This window comes from Stylophora pistillata, chromosome 7 (genome assembly GCF_964205215.1).
Source record: "Stylophora pistillata chromosome 7, jaStyPist1.2, whole genome shotgun sequence".
In the NCBI taxonomy this organism is placed as follows: Eukaryota; Metazoa; Cnidaria; class Anthozoa; order Scleractinia; family Pocilloporidae; genus Stylophora; species Stylophora pistillata.
This window is the reverse complement of record NC_142525.1, coordinates 25,240,295-25,252,967: the sequence shown is the minus strand read 5'-3', so window position 1 is coordinate 25,252,967 and position 12,673 is coordinate 25,240,295.

Sequence of the window (12,673 nt, the reverse complement as noted above, 5' to 3'; positions counted from 1 at the left end):
ATATCTCAGAATAAAGGTAAGTCGTTCTAAGAGATTATAACCTGTTCATAACCTTTTGGTGTTCAATAATGTCTTTAAAGTAATAACGGTGCCTGCTTGTCGAAAAAATAAAGGCAATCTATTCCATGATATTTGAGCAGTATTCGTGACCGCGCAGTCATCCACTGTCTTCTTAATTCTTAACATACTTCCAGCTTATAGAATACCGTTACTATTATGCCTCGACAGGGGGAGAACCTCTACTTAATCCGAGAGATAATTAGGGGCTAATTCCTTGAAAACTTTAGAAGTAAAGATTAGAATTTTAAAGTTCTATGCGCGAGTACAGCGACGACCAGTGCAGCTTTATAAGTACATTTATTGGAGTGACATGGCGGAACTTTGGCACACAGTAAACAAGCCAAGCGAAAGCGTTCATAACTCGTTTCAGTTTCTTTATCTGATATTCTGAAACCGCTTAAAACAGTCCATTACAGAAGTGAAATCGACTTGTGATGAAATCGTGAATAAGTTGTTAAGGGTACCCCCTTTAGAGGTATTTCCTGGTGTGGAACATTAAAAGCAAATTCACACAACCCGCATATAGCATTAGCTAGTCTTGGCGGGTATTAGTAATAAATAAGTAAATACTACACATTGTAAGCTGAAGAGATTTCATTACTACAGTATTACTGGGGTTATAAGCCATGCATTAGTTTACTACATTATAAGCTAAAATATACGTACGGTTGTCATACAAATTAAATACATAAAATTACTAGTGAGTTAAAACAAGACATAATAATCAAATACAGGCAGAGCAGACTGGAAAGTAGAGAGGAGAGAACTGTCGCATACGGATATGAGCGAGGTACTACAGTTATAATATTCGATAATCATTGGTATTGAATTTCAATATTAGTGAATGATAATAATAATAATAATAATAATTTAATATTTATATTGCGCAAATTAACATGTGGATATGATCAAATGCGCATCACAATACTTTTCGGGGGACTTTGGCCGGACTGCATCAGCAGTTTACAAACAATCGAAGGAAACTTATTTATAGATGCCCCCTTCTCCCCAATTCCTAGTAAACAGGCCAGACAACATCACAGTAATCTCGTGAGTGGGTTCTTCAACGTCCCCTGCCTAACCAAATTAACTAATAGATGCAGGAGACGGGACCTACGGTTTATTCGTCCTTATCCAAGAAGACTAGAATGTCTATCCATTTCTTGATAATATAGAAAGGTAGCGCATTCTCCTCAGTTATTTTACAGTGAAACGAACTCAACCGGGGCCACCCAACGTTTTTTAGCCAATTACAAGACAAGTACGGAACAAAAGAATGGGAGTTCGTTCACCAGCGGTCAAATTAAACTGTTCGTTTGACTGGAGTCGATGTGAAGACATGCGAAAGCTTCTAGTTTTTTTACAGTGAAATAAATATGTTGTTTATTTCGTTTACGGTAAAAGCGAATAAATATTTCCCTATTAGCGGCCGGTAATTTTGAAGACTGAACAGCCTCAACGTACGTAAGTAACGAATAATGCTGGGTAAACCAACGAAATTTATTTTTCGAAACACGGTCTGGAATGTCGGAGACAAGAACTTGTATAATTTACCGAGTATTGCTGCCGGGAATTTTGAAGACTGAACGAACTCAACGTAAATTTACCAAATTACGGCTGAGTAAACTTTTATAACAAAAATTTTTCGAAATAGGGTATGGAGTTTTGAAGAAGAAAGCTTGTATAACTTACCGAATTTTGGGGCCGGTAAGTTTGAAGACTGAAAGGACTCAGACTTAAAGAAATTTACTAAATTACGTACGAGTTAACTTAGAAAATATAAATTTCGAAACACGGTCTGGAATGTCGAGGATGAAAGCTTATATAATTTACGGAATAATGCGGCTGGGAATATTGAAGACCAAACGGACTCAATACAAATGTATTTGCGGAATTGACACGGCCTGAGATTTTGAAGACGAAACGGTTTTACCTCAAATCAGTAAATGTTTGAAATACTTCCCGACTTTCAAACTACAACGCAAACGGAATCAACCACCGGTAATACATGCAAACACTAACTTTGAAATTTTCTTTATCCTTATGATTGGTTACTAAAATTCCCGGTAAAATTGTAGATACGGCCGTTTTTCAATGATACTTTAAAAATATATTTCTGTCGAGCCGGTTTCGCCTTGAGGTTTAGCCGGCCGTAATTTGATATATTTATTTACTTTGATCGAGCCCGCTTCGTGTTCAAAATTCGCGGCCGCAATATTCAGTAAATTACATAAGCTCTCGCCTTCGGCATTCCAGGCCGTGTTTCGGAAAATATATTGTATAAAGTGAGTCGGCCGCAATTTGGTAAATTTAACTTTAGTCAGTTTAGTCTTCGAAATTACCGGCCGCCATTCGGTAAATATTTATTCACCTTTACCGTAATAGAAATGAAAAATATTATAGCTTTAAAAAAGCTATAAGCTTTTGCATACCTTCACATCTGATCTAGTCAAACGAACTAGTGATTGATCCGCTGATGAACGAACTTCAATTTTTTTGTTCTAAACTCGTCTTGTGATTGGCTAAAAAACGTTGGGTGGCCCCGGTTGAGTTCGTGTCACTGTAAGACCTTGAGTGTTGGTCCGGCCGGGGCTCGAACCATCGACCTCGACCTCCCGCACAACAGTCCAGCGCTCTAGCCAATTGAGGTAACCGGAATGGGCGTCAACATAATAGTACTCAATCCCAAGTATAGTCAAAAGCAACTTATGAATTTTCCTTTTAATTGCTCTTTTCGTGAGCTTACGCAAGTCAGGGTTTAGACAGTTCCATAACTTCGTACCAGACGCAGAGAAAGACTTAAATTTCACATGCAATCTAGATTTCTGTACATAAAAATTCTCTGTGCAAGAGAAACGCGTGTTATATGTATGGACGTCAGTAGAATTAATAAAAAGTTCGCGAATATTCCTAGGTGTAGAGCTCGCAGAAACGTCATGCATTATGGCAGAAACGGTTTCAAAATAGAGCATATTAATGGTAGGATACTCGAAGTTTTAAAAAGAGAGATAGCATGAGATATTTTGCTGGAGAAGAAAATCAAACGGAGTGCACGCTTTTGTAAGGTGAGAATCTTTTTTAAATCACTCTGAGCTGCCTGGCCCCAAGCAGCTATACCGCATCCTCGGAGACCCAGGGGCTGTGAGTCGATTTCAAGTTAGGGCGGAAGAGCCCCTGGGGACATTATCTTACAAGACTAGTTCCAAACGGTCGCAGTCGCTCTGGCATCTGATTGGTTCCAGAAAATCTTTGTGTTTTTCTGCCCAATCAGAGTGAAGTGTGTTTTAGACTCCTTTCGTGTGTTTTAACACGGCTATATACAAGAAGCTTAGTTGTTCGCCATGTTTGTTTGGGCCGTACGACGGAGCTCTGCTCGGGGTGAAAAGTTTCAGTCTCGGCACACAATCGATCAGATTGTCCGCAAAAATCTCACCGGAAATTATACTGAACACTTTCGCAGGTATCACAAGAGAACGTGTTTAAAATTTTGCGAGGTTCGTATAAAACACAATGGTTGCAGGCGTTCATATGTCGCTTTAAACGTTTAAACGAGATGTAAGCTTAAATCTTTCTAGATTTTTTTGTATAATTTGCTGTGATTGAAACTTTGCCAATCCCGTGAAGTTATTTCGTCACATGGGCCACGCAGGTATGTCGAGGAACTGGCGCTTACGCTTACGTAGCTTCCTGTGTGCGCCAAAATCTAATCTTCGCTTTGTAGTAAAGTCTTTCACAATATGGCCAAGGTTGCAGAGAACGTTAAGTTCGTGGACGACCTCCAGCAAGCGCTTAGAGAAAGCTTAGCTGTGTTTCCGGTCAGCTAATTAACATCTGAACAAAAACTTATTATCGAGAACATCGTGGGAAGGAGAGATGTTTTCGGACAGTTACCGAAGGGGTTTGGAAAGAGCTTAATCTTTCAACTGCTTCCTAGAGTGTTCAAATTCTTGAGCTCGAAAGGCCACGGATTCTCTTCTAGTTCCTTGGTCATTGTCATTTGACCTCTTTTGTCGATTGTTGAAGATCAGGTTAAATACCTTTGATCATTGGGAATCGATGCTGCTTTCATTGGGGAAAACAAAACCAAAGACCAAGAAATATTGGATGGAAAGGGTAGGTATGTTTTATTGTAAATAACAGCTTAGTACAGGGTCATCTACCCACATCTAATTTACAAATGGTAAACACCACAGCGTACACTATTGAGTTATGGATGCACGCGGGAGGTTGCTAAGCACGAAAGAAGCGTACGGAGTCGCTCGAGGCAATAGCCGAGAGCGACTCTAGCTTCTTTCGTGCTTAGCAAACCTCCCGCGTGCATCCATAACTCAATAGTGTAAGCTGTGGTGTTTACCATTTGTTTCATAACATAACATTGATACATTGTAGCTAAAGAGTTCCCTTTTATTTAACAAATCTTACGCGACCAGAAAAAACAAGCGCGCGCGGAAAAATAGTCTTTGCATTTGCTCACGTCAGCAGCGTACACCCATGGGAAAATGGGGGAAGCTAAATTGACCAATCAGAGCGCGCGCTTTGCTTTGGTTTTGTTATAGTAAACAAAAGTTTCCACGCTTAGCTTTCCTTTTTTTTCAAGAGAGGATTAGATTAGATTTGGCGCACACAGAAAGCTGCGTTAGCGCTAGTTGCTCGACATACCTGCGAAGCCCGTGCGACGAAATAACTTCACGGGATTGGCAAAGTTTCAGTCACAAATAAATAAATAAATAAATAAATAAATAAATAGGTCTTTATTGTTTTTAAGCAAAAATACTTGCAAAAGTTACAGCAAGTTATACAAAAAAAATAGAAAGATTTAGGCTATGTCTACACTATAACGGATAGCTCGTGCGCCGACACAAAAACCATATCGGATAGGGCTTCTGTTCACAAAGACAACGCTGATTTCGGCGCGGTTTTTTCAACGGAGCGACGCTGTGCCGCTTCGATCTTGAAAGTGAATCGTCATGTATCGGATAGGTTTTCGTACCACTCTTTGGCATCGTGTCCGGACCGCAGCAGAAGTAAAAAACTCGGAGGGAGGATTGGATTCCACAATATGGCGGCCTTGCCACTTGTGTTGATTTCTGCTATTTCGAACACTGTACCCAATTCACAGCTCTGTATTATGAATTTAACTGCTTTGAAAGACCGGAAGAGACGACGGAAACGACTTTAACTTTTGCTGATGCTCAAGGATTTTAAAGGTAAGAAACTAAGAGTGGTGTTGATCGAGGGGCCACCTGGGATGGGCAAAACCACCTACTGTCAGAAGCTTGCATATGATTGGTCTGTGGGGGACATTGCAACTGAACCTTCTTTTCCTGAAGTGAACATGTTCCTTAGGCTGACCTTCGTGACCTGAAGACTGCGAACGTTGAGGATGCTATTGATGATCAGCTATCACCAATTGATGTAGACAAGAAAGTCAAGGAAAAGTTCTCTCATTTCATTCGCCACAATCAAACTAGAATCTTGTTTATGCTTGACGGATTGGATGAATTACCGAAGAAGCTGTTCGAAGAATTTATGCCTTTGATTACAGAGAGAGTATTTCCTTTGACCTACGTTACGTTAACAGCTCGACACGAAAAAGGGGTGAAAGTTCGGCAATACTGTGACGCGCTGTTTGAGATTGTGGGCTACACCAAAGAAGACGCAGACGATTATATTACTAAGCACTTTAGCAGCCACGAGAAACCGATTCTTGCTAAGAAACTAATCACGGAAATAGACAGGGACTCACAGCTTAGAGAATTGACTGCTAGTGCGCTAAACACAGCTCTCCTATGTCTTGGTTTTGAAGATACAGGCGGAGTATTTCCTTACAACAGAACCATGTTGTATTTTGAACTTGTCAGCTGTGTTCTTAGAAGATAAATGAAATTTCTTTGGACAACCAAGATCCCGTAAAGAAGTACACAGACCAGCTAAATCAGCTAGGAGAGCAGGTTCTTGAAGCTCTGCTCAAAGATCAATTATCTTTCACTTTTGAAGAGCTGAAAAGTCGTTAAACCGAATTCCTGTTTCTTATCGTGAACGGCATAAAACAAGACTAAACATCAATGAAGCTACTAAGCAATAGTTGCAACCTATATTTTGCTTACCAATAAGCTTGCGGGGTTTAAATTCAATATTTTCACTCTCTGGCACGACGACCAGCAAAACACCGAGCAGTCGGAGCGTTCCAGAAAGGCTTTATTACGTGCAAGCTTCTACTTCATGCATCTCTAGCCTTGGCTCTAATAGCGCTCTCCGGAGATGTTGCACTCGACCCTGGATATAGGAGTTTGGAGGATGTTAAAAGTTCACGAGGACTAAAGATTGCTAATCTAAAACAGATCCGACTCGCTGCGCCTGGAGGGTTTGGATAACAAAACGATCGTTATTCTTACACTCAGTGAAACTTGGCTAGATGACTGCTATGGAGATTCTCGTGTTACTATTCCGGGATACAATTGCATTCGCCTGGATAGGTCTAGAATCAAAGAAGGATTTGGCGGAGTAGCAATCTATGTAAAGGAGGGCTTGTCGGTTCGTGTTAGGAACGATCTTCACTCAGCCGCAAATAATTGCCTTTGGATTGAGCTAACGCGCACTAAATGTCGCCCAGTATTGATTTGTTGTGCATACAGAGCTCCCGTTTTTGACTTTGCGAACTATATTTCAAACTTGGAGATATCTATGATAAAAGTTAACCTGGATAAATGTGATTTCGTGCTTCTTGGCGACCTTAATGCAAATATGCTGCCATATTCAAGGAAGAAAGAAAAACAAGAGCTTAAAAAAATTGCAATTTCACACGATCTTACGCAACTCATTACTAAGGCTACCCGAGTGACGGAAACCTCTCAAATTTTGCTTGACGTGATTTTAGTGAACAATTATCACCGCATCACTGACTCCGGTGTTGTTCCTGTTTCACTGAGTGATCACTACCTCGTCCATTGTGTTTTAAAAGCAGGTATAATTAAGGCACCACCAAAAACAATTGAATACCGCTCTTATAAAAACTTTCATGAGAACACCTTCCTAGCGGACTTGAATAGCGTCCCATGGCACGTTACTGAAAACGAGGAAGATATCGACGACGCCGTGTTTATTTGGAATCAATTGTTCTCTGAAATAGCTGACCTGGATTCGTCTGTAAAAAGGCGAAGAATACGAGGTGTTCCGCTCCCGTGGTTGAATGATAAAATCAGCGAGGTGATGAAAGATCGTGATTTTCACCATCGTAAAGCTGTGAAAACCAATTCTGTTTATCATTGGGCTTGCTATAAGAAGCTAAGAAATAGGGTCAATCGCGAAGTCAAGGCAGCAAAAATCTAGGTATTATTGTCACTTGATTCTAGAGGCAAAAGGGGATTCAGGGAAGATCTGGAAGGCGGTGAATGAGGTGTCTTCTCACAAGACTAAATCCTCGAGCCCACAATGTATCGTAGCTGATGGTGTTGAACACACCACTCCAGCCTCTATTGCATCCGTGCTCAACTATTATTTCGCTTCCATTGGCAGAAGTCTTGCACATAAAATATCAGCTACTGTTATGTTCCCAGTCAGATCGACCACGAAATTACAGTATTTCTCGCTTTACGAAGTTGATGAGGAAACAGTACTCAAGCATCTGCTATCTCTGAAGACAAATAAAGCTATTGGCTTGGACAACATCAGTGCGAGACTCTTAAAGTGTGGCGCGCGTGTTATTTGTCCCTCGATCACCAAGTTATTGAATCTCTCTATTCGCACTGACAATTTTCCTGAAATATGGAAATGCTCGAAAGTGGCTGCACTTTTCAAAACTGGAGATAGGACAGATGCGTCAAATTATCGCCCAATTTCTATTCTGCCAACGATGAGTAAGATACTGGAAAAAGTCGTCCACTTCCAATTCTATGACTTTCTAAATTCAGATAACCTCATTTCAAACAAACAATTTGGCTTCCGTTCCAAACTGTCTACAACATCAGCTCTCACCAGTTTTGCAGATGAGGTCCTATTGCATATGGAGAGTGGAGAACTGCGTGGTGCAGTGTTCTTAGATTTGACCAAGGCATTCGATACCGTTGACCATAAGATCTTGTTATCTAAATTATCGGCTATCGGTGTCTCGCCTAGCACGCTTCAGTGGTTCAAGTCCTACCTGAGTCATTGTAAACAGCAGACTGCCTGTAGTGATGCTATGTCTGACCCTCTCCCGATGACCTTTGGGGTGCCACAGGGGAGTATTCTAGGACCGCTTCTCTTCTTGGTTTATATTAATGACCTTCCTCTGGCTATAAATAATTGCAAGGTGACTTTGTATGCTGATGACACGGTCCTGTACTACTTTGCTAAGGAGCCACACCTGTTGGAAGAGGCACTGAATGATGATCTCTTGCAAGTTGCCCAGTGGCTACATGGAAATAAGCTAACTTTGAATCTTACTAAGACGAAATCTCACAATTATTAATTATCTCACAATCTTACATCTCACAATTTTCACTTGTGAGATGTAAGTTATCTAAGACTGCTTTGGTTTTACTTTACTACGCTGTGTGACTATTTCAGAAAACTCGCGCTACTTTTTACACCAATCAGATGCAAAACTAAAACCAACCGCGACTTAGTCACTCTCATTTTCCAGCGGTTCTGGCAGTTTTGCTTGTTTCTACTTCGAGTTCTTATTGGCCCTTACGATATTTTCCTTTCATGTGACATGATTGGTCCCTTAGATTATCGATACTTTGGTTCATGGGTTTACGACACTTAATCCAAAAGCGCTCTATGGTCCATGCGCTCTATTCCAACAATTGTCATCCAGACACCTTAAAATGTATTGTCCGGTTTTTAAGAGTTTCAGTAGATTATAAGTGAATTAAGAGGTTTGACCGTTTAAGAAATAAAAATTCGAAACTTGTTCGCTGATCCCATTCATTCAGCTCATGCGTGAGGTTTTTTTAACTGTCAACGTAAAGTGGAGGAACCGTCTTTGAAACCTTCGGGGAAGCCTTCCCCGGGGAGTTAAATTTAAATAGTTCCTTTTAATTTTGTTCCCGCTCGTTAGTTCTGGCGAAAGGGATGGCAGGTTGTAGGTTTCTTTCAATGGCAGCCTAGCGAAGCGGAAATCCGAAATACGCGATCTTCCAGTAGTAATTTTGATCAACAATCTGCTGAGATTTTTTCCACCAAGGAGCTATGAATCTCGCTTCAAAGAAGATGAGGCTAGTCATGTAGTGTTCGGTGGGAATCTAGGCAGTGGTGCAACGATATGTGAAAATCAGGCGATAATGATACATGCGACAAGATCCCTGAACAGACTTGCTCCTAGTCTCTGCTTTCTTTCATGTTGGTCTAAAATGAGTGAGTGAACAGAATAAGATAAATGCGTGTTTGAAGAATAATGAAGTAGGGCGCGCGAAGCCTCGTCCTAAACGAATTCGATAGTAACCCATCAAGCCGAAAACGTATGATGGCGTATCGCCGTAGGTACAAGGTGCCACTTAAGGTGGCTGAACACAGTTTTCGCGCGCGTTTCTGCTGATGCAATTCAGCGCGCGCACAAGGATTACAAAAAACAAACATGCCGTCAATAGAGCGGTTATTTTATTTACTCAACACGTATCCGCACTATCTGTGCTATTTTTCTCTATAGTTAGCACAGTATATTGAGAGCTTTAATCTTTTATTGCAAAGATATGTTAGAAAAGTTAACGGTGCAAAGAACCCAGCAATTCTCAGCTTTTTCGTCGTTTACCGAAAGAACCCAGTCAAATGCAGCGCATGCGTAGTAAGTAAAAAAATTGCGACTGAATGAAAATTGCTTTCTCGGAAATATGCCTATTCCTTGAGAACCACTCATTAGAATTTCACGAAATTTGGCACGAAAATACTTTAGGAAATAAGGGGATAATCAACAAGGGATAATCAAAAGGGATAATCAAAGATCTCTCTGTTAAATTGTCAGCAAAATGGTGTTAACTTGTGAGTATCGTTACAAGCTCGTTGCATGTAAATTAGAAAGAAAATCTAATAACTAGATTTTCTAGAAAGAAACAAAACCGATTTTAATCGCCTATTTATATCTGTTCATGTCGCCATGGTAACGTCACATACGTCAGCTTAACTATCGAAAAAAGAAATTTTGTGTTGTTAATTTGCTAGCTGCCAGTTTGGTGACCGAGAGATCAAGGGTTTTTGAGAAAATGGTGAAAGAAACAAAGGTATCAAAAACTGTGTTCAGCCACCTTATAGTATTCGCGGACAACTGAATCCGGGAACGTCTACACCTTAGCATTGCTCTAGTTCGTCGGAAGTTTTAACACAACGCATGCGCAACACTTAGACATAGAAACCCATTAAGCTAGGAAAGAAATCAAAGAGATCTTAACAAAAATCATCAGCAGATTCTATTCAGGAGTTGTTCTCAACTTGAGTGATAAAGAAATCGTGTCCGTGAGACTTAAATATGCTGTAGATTTTTAGGAATAAAATCTGTTCAGTGAAAACACGGATACGTTGTTGTAAACATAAAAGTTCAACCTTACTTCGTTTAAGAGTTTAACCTTAACCCCATTTCGTTTAGTGACCAGAAAGTCGCGGTCGCTTACTAATAATAATGATATTAATCATTTGTATGGCGCATATTTCATAAACTAATCCTGTGCTCATATCAATTCCTTAAAATATTGATACTAATAGTAAAAACTCATTACAGATAACGATAAATGCATTAAAATATAACTTCCATCAATTCATTAAGCCTTGTGATAAATATTGCAGTAATAAACATTAAGTAAATGAATTGATAAAATTCCACATCAGTAATCGATGAAATAATGTAATAACCCAATCATATATCTCAGAAAATAAGTGAGTCATTATGAGAGATTATAAACTGTATGTAATCTTTTGGTTTTGATAATTTCTTGAAAGTACTAACGGTGGCTGCTTGTCTAACAAATAAAGTCAGTCTATTCCATTTCATTTGAAGCAGCATTCATAAACGCACAGTCACCCACTGTCACCCACTGTCACCCACTGTCACCCACTGTCACCCACTGTCACCCATGGTCACCCACTGTCTTCTTAGCTCATAGAATACCGTTACTATTACGGCGTAAATTATACCTTGGCGGTGAGAGAACTTCTATTAAATCTGAAAGATATAAAGGGGCTAATCCTTTGATAACTTTAATACGTAAAGAGTGAATTTTAAATTCAATGCGGAAGTGCAGCGGCAACCAGTGCAGCATTTAAAGTCTCTATGACACTTATTTTTTTATTATTTTACATCAAAATGTGACTCTAGAACATGTTTTAGCAACATTAGCGGTATTTTACCGTTTTCTGAATTTTCATCAAGCGCTATAATACGTAGATAAAATGTCTGGCCGAGCAAGAGGGGAATGGGCGTCGTTACGTCACAGTAGTAAGCATGTGTTCTTATCAGTATTGGAGTTGACAAGTCATCAACTAAATTACAAACTTAGACAAGGGAGTCTGCAGACTTGTAGGTCGGACAATTTGCAGGCTCGGATGTACAATTTTTATCTTTCCTTTCTTAATCAGACCTAGATAACATGCACATTTTGTTTCCCAATTCAGACCTTGTGACAGCTCTTTAGAGAGATATTGCTTCCAAAGTCTCGAATATTCTCGTGATTACATGAATAAAGACAAGATAATTTTCCTCCATAAGAGAACATAATTGAGAAAAAATATGTTGTCTTGATTTTGAGATGCATGCAACAAATCCGACAGACGAAAAAGGTACTGCATTGGTCTGCTCAAATTATATACTCAGTGACTTACATTTATCAGGTGTAAATGACGAAGAAGCTGCTGACCTGCACTTTAAAAATGGCTATTTATGTTAAAGGTTGTAAAATTTGTGCTCACGCTTTCTCGCTCTGAGATGTGAGTAAAACTAGATCGAATTAAGAACGCTAAAACTTGCATTGATTCAACATGAGATATACTGTTTTAGCCGTTATGGTTCAGCATTATTAGCATTAATGCGAGATAGGTGTGTGGCCCATAAAGATCGTGAAAACTAAGAAGGGAACAGGAAACCCCCTGCTTTAGCGGAAGACGTCTATGAAGCATAGCTCGACCTTGTTGGAGGCAACGTGCAAAGCATTCTGCTCTAAGGCATAACTGTAAAACGACTGAAATCAGCGGTCAAACGTTGGGCATGCGCGAGGGGATCAATTCTGGCCAGCTGCGCACAAATTTTAAGCGAAGACATAAAGAATCAAACGCTGTTGCAAAAGAAGTGAAAAAAAATTGAAACGTTCATAGAAATCTGTAAAATGAATTAAGAGTAGAGAAAAGAAAAAATTGAGACTTTTCAGACGCAAAGCTTTTTCAAGTACTTTATCATTCTGTTTTGAGCTTAACTAATCATTTTGGACGAAATGTTATTACATTATTACTGAGGAAAGCTATCTCATTAAGGACTACAACAGACGGGTACACTGTGCTATTTAATTGCCCTATTAGTGCTCAAGTTGGGTTGGTCAATAACCAATCGCAAATGAATTCAGGGAGTAAGTTTCTAAACAAACTGTTGTGCTGCGTCGGTAGGGCTAATAAGGTAATCTGGTTTTATCAACAAAGTTAATAATATAGCTGA